The sequence below is a fragment of the Eurosta solidaginis genome, chromosome 1 (assembly GCF_040869045.1).
Source record: "Eurosta solidaginis isolate ZX-2024a chromosome 1, ASM4086904v1, whole genome shotgun sequence".
Taxonomy (NCBI): Eukaryota; Metazoa; Arthropoda; class Insecta; order Diptera; family Tephritidae; genus Eurosta; species Eurosta solidaginis.
In genome coordinates this window covers 41186542-41207369 of record NC_090319.1, presented here as the reverse complement: position 1 = coordinate 41207369, position 20828 = coordinate 41186542, and the positions used below count along the sequence as shown (strand labels likewise).

The 20828-nt window shown below is 37.8% G+C and overlaps 1 protein-coding gene across 6 annotated transcripts in view; it reads left to right on the top strand.

Annotated features, from left to right (window-relative positions):
• cno (adherens junction formation factor afadin) overlaps positions 1-20828 on the top strand; it is a 151151-nt gene that overhangs the window by 56671 nt on the left and 73652 nt on the right. The window lies entirely within an intron of this gene.

Sequence of the window (20828 nt, the reverse complement as noted above, 5' to 3'; positions counted from 1 at the left end):
TCCAGTCACATATGCTATTGTGGTCCGATCCGATCTATTCCGACAAATGTCTAATCGGGGGCCAAGATGTCTCAAAAGTTGAGGCACTTGTTTGCGTTCATACAGACAGACAAGCGGACATGGCTAAATCTAGCCATCTTGTCATCCTGTTCATTTCGAATTTTGAGATTTGTGACAAACTTAATATACCATTAAATAAATAATATGAACTATTCGATAATATTGGATACGAACCGATAAATATCGATTATAATCGAAACGGGCGGCCGCCGTGGTGTGATGGTAGCGTGCTCCGCCTACCACACCGAAGATCCTGGGTTCACGCCCCAGAAAAAGCAACATCAAAAAAACTTTAGAAACAAGTTTTTTCAATTAGAAGAAAATTTTTCTAAGCGGGATCGCCCCTCGGCAGTATTTGGCAAGCACTTCGAGTGTATTTCTGCCATGAAAAAGCTCTCAGTGAAAACTCATCTGCCTTGCAGATGCCGTTCGGAGTCGGCATTAAACAAGTAGGTCCCATTCCGCCAATTTGTAGGAAAAAAATAGGAGCACGACGCAAATTGGAAGAGAAGCTCGGCCTTAGATCTCTTCGGAGGTTATCGCGCCTTACATTTATTATTATTTTTTTTTAATCGAAACAAACAAAAATAGTGTCAAAAATAATTAGCAAGAAAATATCAAGATTGAATCAATGAACTCCTTAAACTCGAATAAAATCTAAATTTTGCTGACTTCTTGGTAAATTGTCATCGGTTGCTATCACTGATTTGTCGTTGTTGTTTTCCCCACTCATTTTTCAAACAAATATACGGAAATCTGTACTTCACTTAAACGAGTTAAAATCACACTGATCACTCGATGTCGTTCGTTCGCTATTTCTATAGCCGGCTCTATGCTGTTATTTCCCTGCTCTCTTGCTTCCATACTCGTCCGGATCGTTCGCTGACAATTCTCGAATACTGCTCTGATAAATAGGCGTTTCTTCTTTACCTACTCAAACTGTTGGTAGCCTTCACCGAAAATAATCAAAATCTCAAGAAATTGATTAAATTTAAAAAACTTGGAAGCAGTCGTAGAAAAAAAATCGGTAAAAGGCCAAAACCTTTAAGGATTCGATAAGCTGTAAGAATAAAATGTCCACAAGAATCGACAAATTAGGAAGAAACTTTAACCAATAGGAAAATATATGAAGAATTGATAAAAATTGTGTAAAACTACTTTTAATCGTTGAGGTTGGAGTTAGCCGAAAGTATACGCTGCCTCCCCCACTACAGCTCCTTTCAAGTGGAAGTCGCTGTTTTAAAAGAAGTAGCTGACGGGATGCTATACAGAGCGTCATGGGCTGGGTAATATGAAATCCACGGAATCTACTTTCGGTAATTCTATACAAAAGAATGACACTGCTAATACGAGTCCAAAAATATCCGATAAAAAAATTTAAGTCTTTCAAAAGATATTAACGAAAAACCGAAAAATGACCCGCGGGTCCCTCCGAAATCGGGGGTGGGATCAATAGTATTTTTGCGCAGAACACCTTTCTGCATTGGCGGCCTTTGGCCGCGCTTATAAAAAATTTCCCTGCATGGGTCCAACACCAGTTGGGAGACCAAAACTATATCCGCGCAAAACACGTATGGTCACAATTTGTGTTGTGGGTACTACAACATTACAACAACCACATGAAAACCTCTAACTTCAACTGCAAATATCTCCGGACATAGGTAAAATTTTTTCCGCCTTCGGATTATTGTTGTCGAGGTCAATGCGCGTCTTTTGACACCTCTCTCAATATTTTTGGACGCGTATTAACAGTGTCATGGTATCATATAGAATTACCCTGTTTTCAATAATGATTATTATCCAGATCATAGCGACATCCCTGACTGGCTACCTTCTGGTCGGTCGTTAATAACAAACGGACAATATTAGTGTACAGTAAGGCCCATCTCCCAATGGTGATTGGAGCGTTAAGGGGGCACTCCACCAAGTTAGAGCAGCAACTTAACCAAGTTATTTTTCGCATTGGGCATGAGCTCCAATCCATGATAGGATTTCTGAGGAAAGTCCTCGGCTGGTTTTCATTTTGACATTCAACAGGTTCCGGAGATGTTAACCAAAATGTTATATAACTGAGTAACCATCATATTTTTGGGATGTTGGGGATGGGTTATTGGTACTTGATAGAATTGGTTCAGTCCGGAAATTAAAAACAAGGAGAATACATACAACCCAGTCATACGATTTGTCGGAAGTTCAGACAATTGCCGGATGTCACTTTCGTAGTTCATCGATTTACAGGAAAACAGCTCGCCTTATATAATATATAAAATTCTTCTGTCACGGTTTTAGAGGCTTAACTCCTCCGAAACGGCTGAACCGATTCTCATGAAATTTTGTGAGCATATTGGGTAGGTCTGAGAATCGGCCAACGTCTACCTTTTTTTCGCTACGTGGCTAGGGTCTTGACATCAAAACGTGGACCCGGGTACCCCTAGAACGTGTTTATACAATATGGATATCAAATGAAAGCTGTTGATGAGTGCTATAGCACAGGATAAGATTCATACCCCTGGGTGACAAGGGTTTCGAGATATAGGCCAAAACGTGGACCCGGGTACCCCCAGAATGTGTTTATACAATATGGATATCAAATGAAAGCTGTTGATGAGTGCTATAGTACAGGATAATTTTCATACAACTGGGAGGCTAGGGTCTCGAGATATAGCCCAAAACGTGGAGCCGGGTACCCCTAGAATGTGTTTATACAATATGGATATCAAATTTAAGCTGTTGATGAGTGCTATAGTACAGGATAATTTTCATTCAACTGGGAGGCTAGGGTCTCGAGATATAGCCCAAAACGTGGACCCGGGTACCCCTAGAATGTGTTTATACATTATGGATATCAAATGAAAACTGTTGATGAGTGCTATAGTACAGGATAATTTTCATACAACTGGGAGGCTAGGGTGTCGAGATATAGCCCAAAACGTGGACCCGGGTACCCCTAGAATGTGTTTATACAATATCGATATCAAATGAAAGATGTTGATGAGTGCTATAGTACAGGATAATTTTCATACAACTGGGAGGCTAGGGTGTCGAGATATAACCCAAAACGTGGACCCGGGTACCCCTAGAATGTGTTTATACAATATGGATATCAAATGAAAACTGTTGATAAGTGCTATAGTACAGGATAATTTTCATACAACTGGGAGGCTAGAGTGTCGAGATATAGCCCAAAACGTGGACCCGGGTACCCCTAGAATGTGTTTATACAATATCGATATCAAATGAAAGATGTTGATGAGTGCTATAGTACAGGATAATTTTCATACAACTGGGAGGCTAGGGTGTCGAGATATAACCCAAAACGTGGACCCGGGTACCCCTAGAATGTGTTTATACAATATGGATATCAAATGAAAACTGTTGATAAGTGCTATAGTACAGGAGAATTTTCATACAACTGGGAGGCTAGAGTGTCGAGATATAGCCCAAAACGTGGACCCGGGTACCCCTAGAATGTGTTTATACAATATCGATATCAAATGAAAGATACTGATGAGTGCTATAGTACAGGATAATTTTCATACAATTGGGAGGCTAGGGTCTCCAGATATAGCCCATAACGTGGACCCGGGTACCCTTAGAATGTGTTTATACAATATGGATATCAAATGAAAGCTGTTGCTGAGTGCTATAGTACAGGATAATTTTCATACAACTGGGAGGCTAGGTATCGAGATATAGCCCAAAACGTGGAAAAGGGTACCCCTAGAAGGTGTTAATACAATATGGATATCAGATGAAAGCTGTTGATGAGTGCTATAGTACAGGATAATTTCCAGACAACTGGGAGCCTAGGGTCTCAAGATATAGCCCAAAACGTGGACCCGGGTACCCCTAGAATGTATGTGTATTATGGATATCAAATGAAAGCTGTTGCTGAGAGCTCTAAAGTTCACTGTGATATTCGATTTAATTGCATCAACCTGGCGAAACTGATAAATATGCATGCGAAGGCGAAATAAAGACAAGAATTAATAATGCACACATACCTATTTACATACGTCTTATTCGATTTGCCTGAAATTTCGTATATAAATTCGCCTGTATTAGTATTTACGATGCTTTTTTCCCGGGAAGTATACCAGAGACGGACTGGGACTGGAATTAGGACTAGGACTGGGACTGGGACTGAGACAGTGACTCGGAGTGGGACTGGGACTGAGACTCGGAATGGGACTGGAACAAAATACATACCACCCTCTGGGACTGGCATTAAGAGATGAAGAAGAAGGAGAAAAACTTGAGAGAAGAGAAAAGAGAGGAGACTGAGAAAGAGATAGAATGAGACGAAGATGGAGATGAAGCGAAAAAGAAGGAGGGAGGAGTGAATAAAAAGACTAGGAAAACGTGTAGAGGGGTAGGGCAGAGTTAGACGGAAAACGCTTATTAAAATGTATGCAGATAGGCCACATTTAGGGCAGAACAACGTCTGCCGGGTCTGCTAGTTTAATATAATTTTTTTGTTGAAATCTTTTTTATAGACATAGTATGGGTTTTACGAATTTACTCGACAGTTGGCGCTGTAGACGAAAATTCTTATTTATGGCTAGATTTCTTTCGCTGAGGTCGTGATTTTAATTCAGATCAGATCAGATCAAAGGGAGAGAGTATTCGCGCCCATTTGGGCGCATTTTTAGACTTTTTCGAGATAGTTTTTGGACCATTTCAGTATAATTTTGGAATTGTGTTTGTACTATTTCGTGATTAATTTCGGGCTAATTTAGGTAAGATTTCAAATGGTTTTTAGGATGAATTCAAAACTATTTCAAAACAATTTCGGGGCTATTTTGGGATAATTGTTTTGAGATCAGTCCGGGTCACTTCATGATCATTTTGGGAATGTTTTCAGGATTATTTTGGGACTGTATAAGTGATTTTTGTTTACTTTCTTCAAAATATTTGAACGATTTCGGGAGCGGCTCGGGATTTTGTTTGGGATCACTTCGGAACAGTTTCGGAATGATTTTGGTACTACTACGCAATTGTTTTCGTTGGAACGATTCGTGGTTATTCAGGGACTGTTTCGGAAATACTTTCTAAATCAATTAGGCATAGTTTTATGCACCAATTCTGAACTACCCATGCATTATTTGGACGCTGTTTTCGAATTATGCGGGGTTACTTCGAGATCGCCATTCTCCCTCGCCTCCTTTCGTTCCTCTGGGAATATTTTTTGTTTCAAATTCTTTCAACTCCAACACTATTCGACCTAGAAAGACAATAATTTGCATATGGGTCAATCGTGATCCAAGCACTAGTGCAATCAAATATGCGAATGGGTTTAAATCACGTAAATACTTTTCGACAGATCTCAAGTGGAATCGATTTTTTTTTGCCAAATTTACATAGGGACATGTGCATTGCATGTATGTTTTACAAGCAAAGCCATTTGCGGTCAGAAAAAAAAAAAATATATACATAAAAAAATTAACTCAAGCAATTGAATTATAATAGTTTTCATTCATTCATAAGTTCATCTATCATTTCTCACTTAAACGAAATAATTTGGCTGTTGCTAGCAAAGAGAAGAACAAGCATGCATATATGCACTTAAGGTAAACAATAAGTACAAACATATAAACTTATGTCCATACATAATTGAGTAGTTTTTTTGAGTAGTTTTTTTGATGCATTGTGTTGTTGTTGTTGTGCTCCCCTTTAACATATTTTATGCTGCATTACATTTCCTTTGCAATTAAGAAATGTTTTATCAATAATTATGGTTGGGCGGGAATAGAAGCGTGTTGTCGACACGAAATGCCCATAAAAGTTTTTCATATAAATTGCATTTTTTGTTTATAGAATTTTTGGGAGGCCTGCCTGGGATTTTATTATTGCATAGCTTCCGCATGGTTTTTATGTGGGTTGACCTGACTACATATCGAATTGTGAATATTTGTTTAGATTTCTATAAATGATTCAGTAGTGAAAAGCCGTGTAAAGCGTACGTTCTATGTGAGTCGCGTGAATTTCGAAAATCATTTGTAGTACTATTTGTTTTTAATTTGAATAATAAGTGTTTTTAGTGTGAAAAATTTAGAAAATATTTTAGAAAATTGTTAAAAAATGATATCTCACATTCAAGCGCGATGACCAAACGCATATCAAAAAAATGTTTTAAGAAACTAAGTAAGTTGTTTGGATAGTTGCAGCAAACAAAATTTCTGAAAATTGCACGCAGGTAAAGAAAAATCGAGAATTTACTAGGCTTTCCTTCGCTTGGGAACAGTTACGCGTTTGTGACTTGTTTGTGCCAGAATGGATATTTGGATTTGGACTAGATGTGGTACATACTAGATAGAGATTTGCGTGAGAGGATCTACTGGCTATAACAGCTACCTTGAAATCGACCTTAATCAATGATATGGAGTAGATGGGGGCCATATAGGCAATTGTGGAACAATGAATAGACACCACCTCCTCACTTTTTTTGATTAAAATCGCTATAACTGACCGATTGGAATTAGACCAATAATGGGTTACATACACAAATTCGTCTTTATACAGACAATAACGATTATGAACAATACTCGCTTTTTATGCACGAAACCCAATATCTGGTAAATAGATCACCTAAAAAACCAATCAATTTTGGAAAAGTGTCGACTTCCCCTCTGGGAACAGCTTTTAAATTGTTATAACTCTGCGCCTGTTTGACTTAGACCAATTTTATTTTGGTATGTGGGTGTGAGCAATTTTGGAAAGGTGAGGAGTTTCGACGATTCTCCTACTTCCCACAAACTTTTCTTTATAACTCTATGTTTATAGATCTGGAAAAAAGTGTTTCTAAGCGGGGTCCTCTTAAGGTAAGCGGCAGTTACAGGGCAGATTAATTTGTAATACGCTCGGAGTTGACATAACACATGTAGGTCCCGTCCTTTTGTAGAAAAAATTTAGAAAGGATCACTACGCAAATTAAAATAGAAGATCGACCTAAATCTCTTCGAAGGTAAATCGTGCCAAGTATTTATTTATTCTTTAGATCTAGCTCTAGGAAATTTTCGGAAAATCTGGTCATATCGCCCGCCTTCCATTGAGACACCGATAGATTGTGTTGTTTATTGCAGGGACTGCTTCCGCAATCTTTTTGGTATCACTGTTTTATGAACCATATTAGGACTATAGCGGGTTTCGCCGACTAGACCGAAGGTCTTAAGTTCAAGTCCCGGATAAAGCAACATTGAAAATTTAGAAAACTTTTTTCAACCACTCGTAGTCTGCATAACATATGTACACCCCTTCGCCCCAATTTGTAGGAAAATTATCAAAAAGCACGAAGCAAATTGGATGAGCAGCTCGGCCTAAATCTCCTCGGAGGTAAATAGCGCCAAGTATTTCTTTATCATAGAATCGGGATTATTACTGGAACATTTATTGAATTTGTTCAGGATATTTGCTGGCCTGTTTTTGCGACAGTTTCGCCCGGCTTGTTGATTTCTTCGTGAAGGAAAAGGCTGAAATCTCCACCACAAACGCAAGGAACAGGACAAGGAAGAAAGACAATAAGGACTTGCCAGATCTACTAGAGTAGCCGTTAAAAAGAAAGCGCAGGTAGGAGCCACACTGTGAGTTTTGTGGTAGGGAACACTTTTCGCCGCTAAGTAGATGCGAACAGCTTCAAAGCTAGGTTTGTTTGCTTCTTAGCACCATCAGATGGTGCTGCCGCGTGTTTTCGTGACTCGGGTTTTCCCCAACCAAGGTTTGTTGTTTTCATGATTGAAGATACATATATGCTTGGATGAGCAACAACAACATACAATCACTGCCTCTGCATTAGAAATTGTGAAGATCTTCGTATATCTACATATGTAGATACAGAACAGAAAAACAATTAAATTCAATTTCGGTTGCTCTTATACAATTTCTTTTTGTATGAGACTTTTTTGACAGAAAACTGCCGCAATGTATTTTTAATAGGTTTGCCTGTAAGTCACTCAAAATACCTGTCCCGATATATGGCTTGTCATCATGAACGGTGTTTTGAGAAGGTGGGATGACCCTTGCAGTTTTCGAAAGAAACGCTCTCAAATAAGCCTAAAACAAAAAATTCTAATTTGAAATCTAAAACAGTACTCCGCTAAATGTAGGGTCTTGTACGGAAAATTATAGTTATTTTAATTTCCGAGCGAAAGAAAACTCTAAAAAAAATATTATATATTATATTCTATATATTGTGAGAACACAAAGAAATTTATTTGTACCATGGCTCTATTGTGAATATTTGATTAGAACTAACACTTCATTGCCGGCAGTTGCTAACATTTGCCAGATGGCAGCGCAAGCGCATGTAAGTTTTTATTGATGGATGATAGATTGATAGAACAGCTGATTTCTGTTGATATTTGATATGAGACTTTGTTGTAATGTTCGCCGATCCCGTGATTTTTGAGGAACAAATTTATATGTGATTGTGACCTCTCAGCACAGCGGTTTTTACCCGTGATTGTGACTGAAACGAAACAAAAACGACAACAGGAATCAGTTTTATATTTTTCCCTACGGCTTGCGTTGCGAATAAGTAGCAGATATCTCAGAAAACCTCTGAGGGCAGATTTCACCAACTCGACTTAGGCGAAAACTTAGTTGCAACGTAAGTTGGTCCAGATTTGAGGCTATGTTGTTGTAGCGATAAGGTTTATCCCCGAAGGCTTTGGGGAGTGTTATCGATGTGATGTTCCTTTTCCGGATACAGTTCCGGTACGCTCCGGTAACACAGCACCATTAAGGTGCTAGCCCGACCATCTCGGGAACGATTTATATGGCCACATTAAGGCTTCAGGCCATCCCCTAGTTCCATGAGGAGCTTGGGGTCGCCAGAGCCTCGTCTGTTAGTGAAACAGCATTCGGCGCGGATAGGTGAGGTTGACAATTGGGTTTGGAGAAGCTATATATTGCGCTGGCAAGCTGAAATGGTTGCGCTACACAGCCCCTTCAAGCTGGTATTATATTCGCCTCTTAGACAGGCATACATACCGCGGGTATATTCTGACCCCCTAACCCGCTGGTTAGGTTTTACCAACTTAGCTACTAAACCCATTTGACATACAAAAACCCTATCAGCTGTTTTATACATAGTATTTTTGCTACGTTTTAATTACACGCCACCCAGTGAATTCATACAATGCGGGGTTGATATATTTGCATAATGAAATAAGTATCAATACTGCCATTTATTTCGACTCAAAATTTGTACTACAGCAACACTGTTGAAAGTCAAGAATAAGCCAGCTGACAGGTAAGCTAATTTGTGACTCATCTAAGCATTGGTGGTGAAACAGAAAAATTAAAAAATATGACTTAACTAATTTAAGTCGAGTTGGTGAAATCAGCCCTAAGGAATAGCCTCTAGAAACGCACTCACTAGTAGCAGATATATACATCCATAACATTACTGTTACTGCGACCATCGATTTAACAGTGGATATTGTTAGCAAGGGTGTTTCTAATTTTCTAATTTTTATTTCGGATAAGCCGTTTCTTTATTATCAAGCCGGACTTTAATTTTGGCCTTAAAAAATAAAAGTCCGAATTTAACTTTTACTTCCGGACTTTTATTTTTAAAAGTCCGAGTTTAACTAGTTCTATCGGACACAGGTAATAAAAATCCGAAAATAATTTTTATCTTGATCCAAATATATTAAAAGTCCAAAATTAATAGTTTTGCAACGAATCTATAAATCTTATAAAATAAAGTCGCTAAATGCCATGTATGCACATAACTTCACACAGAATGCTCCGTTTTTGAGTTTTTAAGCTTAGCTACGTGAGATGGTACAGTTAACCCAGCAGCATTCGCTGCGTTATTTAACTTCGACCGTAGGTTTATAGGTATGTATGTATTTCATATCAGCTTGACATACATATGTATGTACATACACAAATAATAATAAATCGTTAAGAATGCATACATCTCTCGAAAAATACTCTTTCGTTTAAAATATTGACCATTTCCTTAAAATTCTTAAACAAAAGTTTTATTCTTTGGTATTTTCGCATGTATCACTATCACTACGTAGTATAAAACAGAGTCGCTTTTTCTGTCCCTATGTCCCTTTGAATGCTCAAACCTTTAAAACTACGCAACGGATTTTGATACGCTTTTTTTAGTAGATAGAGTGATTGAAGGAAGGTTTATATGTATAATAACATCCATTAAATAGTGGAGAAGTTTGAAGTTTCTAATGTGATGTATATATATAAAAGAAAGTGGTGTTAGTTACACTATTTATAACTCAAGAACGGATGAACAGATTTGGCTGAAAATTAGTGGAGAAGTAGCTTAGAACCAGGAGACAGACATATAATATTTATCCCGTTCTGGCTAGGGTCTTGAGATCAAAACGTGAACTTGGGTAATCCTGGGATATGTTTGTCCAATATGGGTATCAAATGGAAGCTGTTTATGAGTACTTTGATACGGGGTATTTTTCGTTCCCGTGGGTGACTAAGGTCTCGAGATATAGGCCAAAACGTGGACGCGAGTACCCCCCGAAAATGTGTTTATAGAATATGGATAACAAATGAAAGCTGTTGATGAGGGTAGTTTTCATACCTATGTATTTGTGACTAGGGTCTCGAGATATAGGCCAAAACGTGGATCATGCTAACACTAGGATGTGTTTTTACAATATGGGTATCAATTGAAGCTGTTGATGCGTGCTTTAGTACAGAGTAATCTTTATACCCCTGGGTGACTAGGGTCTCGAGATATAGGCCAAAACGTGGACGCGGGTGCTCCTAGAATGTGTTTACAGAATATGGATAAAAAATGAAAGCTGTTGGTGAGAGCTTTAGTACAGGGAAGTTTTCATACCTATTGGTGACTATGGTCTCAAAATATAGGCCAAAACGTGGACCAGGGTAACACTAGGATGTGGTTTTACATTATGGGTATCAATTGAAGCTGTGTGCTTTAGTAAAGAGTAATCTTTATACCCCTGGGTGACTAGGGTCTCGAGATATAGGCCAAAACCTAGACCCGGATACCCCTAGAATGTTTCTGTAATATGGATATCAAATGAAAGCTGTTGCTGAGAGCTTTAAAGTAATTTTCATTGTGATGTTCGATTTAGTCGAATCAACCCGGCAAAACTGATAAATATGCACGCGAAGCCGAAATAAAGACATGAATTAATAATACCCACATACCAATTTACATACGTCCTATTCGATTTGTCTGAAATTTGGTATATAAATTTGCCTATATTAGTATTTACCATCCTTTTTTTCCGGGAAGTAGACCAGAGACGGGCTGGGACTGGGATTAGGACTAGGACTGAGACTCGGAGTGGGACTGGGACTCGTAATGGGACTGGAACAAAATACATACCAACCTCTGGGACTGGCAATAAGAGATGAAGAAGAAGGAGAACAACTTGAGAGAAGAGAAAAGAGAGAAGCAGACTGAGAAAGAGTTAGAGTGAGACGAAGATAGAGATAGATGAAGCGAAAAAGATGGAGGGAGGAGAGAATAAAAGGATTAAGAAAAAGTGAAGAGGGCAGGAGGGCAGGGCTAGACGGAAAAATATTATTAAAATGTATGCAGATAGACCAAATTTAGGGCAGAACAACGTCTGACGGGTCTGCTAGTTATATTATAAAAGGAATAATAGTTTCCGCCCCTGGTTCATAGCATAGAAACGATTTGTTCCTGTGATCATAGCTTTGTTTTAGTCTGTGATTGAGTTTATAGGTAAGCGTGATTGGTAACGGGATATTAATGCTGTCACAGGCAATCTGGCACGGTTATTCCTTCTAACTTGTCGCTGAAATGTACTGTGATATTTTAGTAGCTGTGACAAAATCACAGGTACACGGATATTTGCTAACTCTAATTTATTGAGCAAGATGCGCACGGGTCCGGCTAGTAGTTATGTATTTCGATTTGTATAGTGAAATGCCAGAAAATAAAAATCAATCCCAATATCGATAGCCTGTGTATGATTTTATTGTTTAAAATTTTGACCAATAACATATATTTGCATCTCTGCATTTAAGGGTGTCAATTTAAAAGCAAAATTTTCAGAAAGATAATGTAATTTTAAACACCCTGCACTATGCATTTTTATTTTGTTTTTTGCGTTTTCACTATATAAAATTTTCTGTGTACTGGAAAGTGGTTGTCAGCTGATTGATAATACATACACATCTCTTTATATATGGTTCTCATATTGCGCATGACCTTTTCGAGGGAGAGCTATATTACTTTATACTCTGCTCACCAGAGACATCTTTTCGAGTAGAGTAAAACTTACTTGAACTTCATAGCGTTTTTAAAAAACTAACTTCATTATGAATAATGACATTCAAATTTTAAAATAATTAAATCCAACAGCATCCCTATGATTGAGAGAGTGAGCGAGAGAACAACAATTAGTGCATAGTTTGATACTAAGTCTCTTCATTTTGTTCTTGTAGTTGTGCATATAATTCTACTGAGATATACAAACATAATTACCAAATGCTGTCGCCTTGTCCTTTTTTTACATTATAATTATTTACTTTGTACTATTTTGACTGCATACAGTTCAATATTGCAATTTATAACAATAATTGGTGCTTGTTTGTTAAGTTTTGGTTACAAATTGTACCAAATTATGTCCACCAAGGGTGTTGATTTGTATGACAAATTAGGAGATGCCATCAACAAGGAGGCTTTGTGTGAAAAGGCGGTACTTAAAGCATTGTTGGCCCTCTTACATACACCTAATATGAATTCAAATGACCCAAATAAAGCAAGTTTCTATAATAAATCGCTTCACATAGAAGCAAAATTTTGAAAAATTATTACTTTGATAAAAGCATGTCTGGTGCGTCACCGCAAAATTTCTGTGGGCACTTGTGAACACCGAAAATAGCAACACAAATTATTAACTTATTTGTTCAGTTATTTCTTTTTAAATCCTTTTTATAAGCTTCACTTTATGTTTGTGAATATTAAACTCCCGTTTGGGCTAAGGGCTTTTTACTTTTAGTACATCACACCACTTTGAGTGCGTTCATTGGCCGAGTAGTCTACCCGGTTCAAAAAGTACCTTGCCCTTAAAAAGTATCGAAAGTACCTTGGATTCGACGAAGTGCGCTGTTCTAAGAAAGTACGCGCTTTAAAAAATCTAATCCGAAAAATTACCCGGTAAAAAAAAGAGTATGCAGATCAAAAAGAAGTATCCGGTTCTAGAAAAGTACCCGATTTTGAAAAAGTACATGGACCCGAAAAAACATCCGGTTTCGAAAAAGTGTTCGGATCCCAAAAAAGTGCCCTATTCTAAAAAAAGTACCCGAATACCAGGCTATGAAAAATAGGGTTTTTGGCCCCTAACTCCTGATTTAGGGGGTGTATTCAAAATTCTAAGTGAACAGGGCCCGTATTACGTGTTACGATCAGTGACTGAAACCCATTTTCACTCAAGCAATTACTATGTAACTGTGAAACTATTTTTAAAAATTATAATAGGTTATGGATCTAAGGAGTACTATTTCACGCTAGCTCCCATATGACATTAATCCGATCCACCAGTTCAAAGCTACAGTGATTTAAAAAATGAGTTTCGATCACGGATCGTAACACGTAATACGGGCCCAGGTTTAGTATGTTCGACTAAGTCTACAACTTGAGAGTATTTTTTGCTGTTATTTTTGCATTCACAGGTGTAGGTACCTATTTGCTAGGTATGGGAGTATGTACAAATAAAAGGGGTTCGATTTGGTACAATTTCATAAATAAATATTGGTAGATAAGCTCTGCATTTTCTTGATATAAAACACATTTACTAACTTTGTGAAATTGAATACAGTGATGTCTCGCATAAACCGACGCGCTGAGTTGAAGCAAGGTGTTCTAAGGTACCGATGGCAAAATGTGTTTCTCGAATAACGAAAGGAAAACATAAAAAAATTATATTTTCCAAACGAAATGAAAAAAAAAAAAATAAAAATAAAAAATAACTTATTTTCCGAGGGCAATAAAAATTGCAAAAATAACATTTATTTTCCGAGCAAAATAAAAAGCTCAAAAATATGACTGGTTTTCCGAGCGAAAAAAGCCAATAAGAAAACATTATTTTCGATCGAATTTAAAAGGTCAAAAAAACAAAAATCATTACATATCGTTAGTCTGTGTCATAAAAGTATTGTTGTACTTCCTATAGATGTAAGTTTAATCAAACGTTTTAGTTTGATTTATAAAATAAAAAAAAAAAAATAAATAAATGTAAGGCGCGATAACCTCCGAAGAGATCTAAGGCCGAGCTTCTCTTCCAATTTGCGTCGTGCTCCTCTTGATTTTCCCTACAAATTGGCCGGACGGGACCTACATGATTTTATGCCGACTCCGAACGGCATCTGCAAGGCAGATGAGTTTTCACTGAGAGCTTTTCATGGCAGAAATACACCCGGAGCGCTTGCCAAACACTGCCGAGGGGCGACCCCGCTTAGAAAAATTTTCTTCTAATTGAAAACCCTTATTTCTAAAATTTTTGATGTTGCTTTGTCCGGGGTTTGAACCCAGGGCATCCGGTGTGGTTGGCGGAGCACGCTACCATCACACCACGGTGGCCGTTTGATTTATTTGGTTTAAAATTTCCTATCCATAACGATACACGTAAAAACTTTGAAAAAATTTGTAATTTTGTCGATTTATGTACGTCACCATGGTTATCAGTGTAGCAATTTGTAAATTATTACTGTTCAACGTATTCTGTTTTTGTATTAGGTAATCAGACAAGCTAATAAGCACGCCTCCGTGAATAGGCCGCAAATTGTTTTCCCAAACATTTTTTTACAGCACAAATTAACCTTAAGCTGTTCGCTTACTCTGTATAATTTGCTTGAATGTGATAACGTTATCCAAGTGTGGACAATTGACTGCATTGTTGTCTATATCGTAATAAATTTAATTAAACCCATCATATGGGCTATATGTGATAATTATCTCTTCGCTGCTACCATAGATCAGCAGCGAGCAATATGAGTCATCATATTTGAATGTAAAACCTTATCGTTTTGGCGTAATTCCATACAAATATAAACAATTGTACCACGTTGACGAGTAAAGTCAGTATATGGATCTTCCTCTATCACGCACGTTTCTAGAATTAACGGTGGAGATTGGAGAACCAGAGCTTTATCTAATAATAAGCTGGTTGATATCTAACTTCCACTTTTACTCTGTGGCAAGGATCTTCGTTTACTGATCTGAAATCCTTTGTACTATTATTAAGGATATGTAATTGTGAACATGTACAACCATGTTTGCTGGCTTTAGTAATAACCAATTGAGCTCACTAACGTGTTGTCTCAGTAATTGTTTGTAATTATGGAACGTCCCTCTTAAAATGTTAAATTCAGTTACATCTTGCAACATACTTGCACATTCCATACATACATATGTGGGAATAGGGTGACCCTTATAGTTGTTTCCTTTTCAAAATTCATACTAATCGCCTAGGCGATATTGGTCACTACCCGTTAGTTTACGCCACTTGGAAATAAAAGGGTGATGTTATGTGTTCTATCCAACTCAGGGCAGCTTCCAAAGCGAAGTGTCGCAACATAAGAGATTTAACATATTTAACATAACAAACAACGCGCAATATGAAAATAGCAAGACACTTGAATATTTAAACATAATAATAACTTCTTTTCTGACAAACGATCACCACAAAATCATCTTAATGATCCCGGCCAAGCATATAGAACAAGTCACACAAAAAACCGAAAGCAGACGCATCGGCTTCCCTCAACGGTGCTGGGGAATGTATGACAGATAATCGGCAGTACCAAAGAAGCAGCTGAGACGGCTGATGAAACCATTTACTGTCCGTATTTAAGCTACACTAAGGAGTCTTGATAGACAAGAAACTGATGGGACAGCTGTATCGTAGAGTTGTACAAATATGTTACAGGATGGAGACATGAATAACTATAGTAAACAATGTGAATAACTCACGCGTGTGGCAGAACTGATATTCTGTGCTTTGGTATGAAGCGGCTCGAGGTTGGTAGTACCCAGGCATCCAGACATTCGTTCGCGAATATCACAACGCGGGACCATACAATAGCAGTGCTTTTTTTACATGTATATACATATGCACTTAACCTCTATATAGACTGCTAAGTGTGTAACTTTATCTACGCTTATGAAATTGTTGCGCAGAAAATTAGTACTGCTAAATTTCAGTATGCATTATAATCAGTTGCAACTGAAATGTGTCTCTCCATTTTATCTCTACACTATTCTCCAATTCTATGACCGAAAATGGTGTTAGTCAACTATTCAGTGCAACCGAATAAGCTATAGGTTATACACTATGACCAACAGACGTGCATGTCTGCGATATTCAGAACAACCCGTCTTGTAGCGAGTTATTTACCACTGCAGCAAGTCTTCAATAATTGCAGTTAGATGGGTATCCTAAACATTATCTAAGCGATGATAAGCGTTTTTTTTTTTTTGTCTACCCTCAAACGTAGATGTATATACATTAAAAAAAAACACTGCTAACATACAATTTGGAGATTCCATAAGAATGAATGCGACAGAATGTTAAATGAAAGCCAACCGCGCGGTGCGATTTTTAAGTAGCAGTGTGATTTGTAACTGTGACCTTACACTGATGGCACTGCAATATCATTTAAATCGCAGTTCGCAGTCACGCTTATTAATAATCATAATCACAAATCCAATCAAAGCTGCCGCATTCGGAAATAGGAGATTTATGTAACTATCTACAACTCGCAGAAAGTTGGTATTCACCGCTAGTTGTCGCAGTCGTTGCTTACCACAACTTAGTCGCAACACAAGCTCACAACACAGGATAATTGGTGCTAAACATTATCTAATAGCGTTTTCTTTTCTGAAATAAATTGTTGCCTAAGTAAATGGTAAAGCCTTAATAGAGTTACTCCTACCCCAGAAAATTTTGAACATTTATCGTGCATGCAAAGAACATAAATAGCTACCACGCGTATTAGCTGATTTTCACAAACGCGCTGTCAATAATAATAAAAATTCATTCATATGTGAAGTTACGAAAATAAATTGTCACAATCAGCTAGTTTAGCAGAGTTGCACTGCCACACCGCCATTTTATGCAGGGTAAAATTGTAACGCAATTGCGTTGGGAGCAGGCAACAATTTTCACAAAAGAACGAAATACACCGTAAAGGCGTTCCTGATTTTTAGCACAAAATAGATTTATAACCGATGATGTATATTGGAACGATTTTCCGTCATCCCTTGTCAAATTTGGTTTTGAGACAAACCGGTTTCAGCGTTGTTCCATCATCAGTGTCGATTTTCGTTCTGATCTGTTGTTGTCGTTTGTCCTGTATTTATATTTCGTAGGTACATGAGCTGGTATTGTCAAAATTGATACTTGTGTATATTTAGTTATGTGTATGTGCTGTGTGTTCATTCAGAACCGAGGGTGGTTTTTACTGATCGATTTGTGAGGCTGACTGGGGCAGGCAAAAATCGGTAATTTTAGTCGCTGGACCTTCTTTGTGGGTTTGTTGTTTTGGTGCGTTAATTGTTTTGTGTTTATTTGTTGTTGTGTGTTTGTCTGTTGTACCTGTGTAATTACTTTGTTTCTTGTAAACAAGTTTTAAAGGCTCGAATATTATGTCACAAATTGTGTTTATCTGTTCGTTTATTATTCTAACGTCGAATGCTTTCTGTTTGTAGATTTCCATGTTTTCGGGTACGTTGAGACGTCGGCCTTTTGCTTGTATGTGAAGAACCCTAACTGTTTTATTGATGTTTGCTGGGGATCATTCATTCTCGACCATGTGATTCGCGAAGTTAGACTCTGGTATAATGTTTGAATTCCGTATTGTTTTGTTGTAATCTCTTATTGTTCTCTGAATCTCGTTCTTATTTGCCGTCCTGTTTGTCCTATGTAACTATGTTGGCATCCGCAGGTAAGCTTGTATACGCCGTGGCTGCTAAACGGATCCTCTGAGTTAGTGTTAGTTCTTAGTTTTCGCCCTAGATTGTTCGATGTTTTGAATACTGTGTTAATGTTGTATTTTTTAAAGAAGTTTGCCAATTTATATGTTGCTTTTCCAGTATATGTCATAGTCATCCAGCTATTATTTTCCTTTTCATTATTTCTTTTTGGTTCTTCATTTGTCCTTCTGAGCTTATCTACTAGTGCTTTTTTATATCCGTTGTTTGTAGCGATATTATATATGACCTCAATTTCTCTCTTATATGCCTCTTGTGTAAGAAGTGTTGTTGTTGTTGTTGTTGTAGCGATTAGGTTACTCCCCGAAGGCTTTGGGGAGTGTTATCGATGTGATGGTCCTTTGTCGGATACAGATCCGATACGCTCCGGTAACACAGCACCGTTAAGGTGCTGGCCCGACCATCTCGGGAACGATTTATATGGCCACATTAAACCTTCATCCCTCCCTCCCCACCCCCAAGTTCCATGAGGAGATTGGGTCGCCAGAGCCTCGTCTGTTAGTGAAACGGGATTCGCCGCTCGAAGGTGAGGTTGACAATTGGGTTGGAGAAGCTATATATTGCGCTACACAACCCCTTGAATCCCTGTAAGAGGTGTTCTTTCAAGTCTATGTACCAAATGCCTTAATGCTTCATTTTTATGCTTTTAGGAGTGATTTGAGGTATTATGTATTATTATGTCGGTAGCCGTTGGCTTTCTATATATGTCATAGTTAAATCTTTTGGCTTCTTTATCAATATTTATCGTGAGGTCTAGATAGTTGATTCTCCGTCTGTTTCGGTTTCCATTGTAAATTTTACAATAATTATCATTAGAATCGAACCTTGAATCATTAATCAATAGGCCGATAAAAAAAAACCAAAAAAAAAAAAAAAACAATTGTTAATAAACCATGAGCACTTGGGAATGTCGTCAAACAAAATAATTGACAATAAACAAAAATCCAGCATTATCAGTGATTTGCACCAGATGGCGCAACATTGAATAAATATAGTTGGTAAAAAGAAATAGAAGTTGCAAATTTGCCAGTCAAACAAACCACCGCTGTATAGCTAATGGTTAGCGCAGCATGCCTAAAGCGTACTGATAATGAAGGCTTAGCACCCTTCGAAATGGATCTATCTGCGCAGCTATGGCAGGTTGTCTGAAAAATTTTCTACTTACTATTCCAAAAACAAAATACAATTTTTCAAATTTAGAAAAATTAAAAAATAACAATAATTATCATTAGAAAAAAATTATTGTTCTGGCCTTGAGCTCGAATCGAACCTTGAATCATTTATCAATAGGCCGATAAAAACAAAAACAATTGTAAATTTTATATTTTCGTGCTGCTTGTTGAGGTACTCCAGTACAAGCTCTTCGTTATTAGTAGTTAAAACGCATATTATGTCATCCACGTATCTAGCATAAAATAACACGCCTGATTTGGACTTCATCTCCTGTATGTACTTTTCTTCCAGATTTTGCATGAACACTTCCATAAGAATGGCTGATGTGGTGCTTCCCATTTCAAAACTTTTTGTTTATACATATATATGTATATTTTATTGTTGAATTGAAAATAGTTTTGACGTAAAGTGGTTCTTAGTGTATTTGTGATTTGCATACTTTTCACTTTGTTTTTTGCATTATGAACTACTGTTGAGCTAACTATGTCCAAAGTCTCCGATAGTGGTATTGATGGGTATAAATCTTTTATGTGAGAAGATACCAATTTGCTGTTCTTTGTTAGCTCTACGGTCTCAAGTTTCTCTATTAGCTCTGTTGTGTTAGCTATTGCATATTCGTTCCTTAGCTCCAAAGCATCTTTCAATATCGTTTTTAAATATTTGGACAGTTTGTAACATGGTGCCGATTTAAAATTAATGATGGGCCTCATTGGCGTGTCCAGCTTGTGGATTTTTGGTAGCGCAATCAGTGGAGGAGCCGAAGGGTTCATTTGGACTAATCTATGTGCCATGTTAGAATCTACTATATTTGTTGCATTTTTTATGGCAACTTTGATTTTTTCTTGGTATTCATCTGTGGGATCCTCTCTTATTCTACGACATTTCATTTTCTCTATGAGATCTTCGGTTTTGGATATATATTTCTCTTTTTCGATTAGCACAGTGGTGTTTCCTTTGTCCGCTTTCGTTGTCACAATATTGTTATTCCAACCCTTGCGCGGCGTACAAAAAGCGTAACGCTTTTGCATGAAAAGAAAACGCTATACGTTTTTTTTTTACCCGCAAATGCAGTTGTGTATACATACATGTAAAAATAACACGGCTAATGAGCTTAGAACATCCTGCGTAGCCTGAAGCCTAGGGAAAATCACATGGCCTGAGGGTATATCCGCGCAGGCTAATAAATGCCAAGCTGCCAACTGGCGGCCACCGTGGTGTGATGGTAGCATGCTCCGCCTACCACACCGTATGCCCTGGGTTCACGCCCCGGGCAAAGCAACATCAAAATTTTAGAAATAAGGTTTTTCAATTGAAAGAAAATTTTTCTAAGCGGGGTCGCCCCTCGGCAGTGTTTGGCAAGCGCTCCAGGTCTATTTCTGCCATGAAAAGCTCTCAGTGAAAACTCATCTGCCTTGCAGATGCCGTTCGGAGTCGGCATAAAACATGTAGGCCCCGTCCAGCCAATTTGTAGGGAAAATCAAGAGGAGCACGACGCAAATTGGAAGAGAAGCTCGGCCTTAGATCTCTTCGGAGGTTATCGCGCCTTACATTTATTTATTTTTTTATTTAATAACTGCCAAGAGTTTTTATTTCACCCGCATATCAAATGAAATGA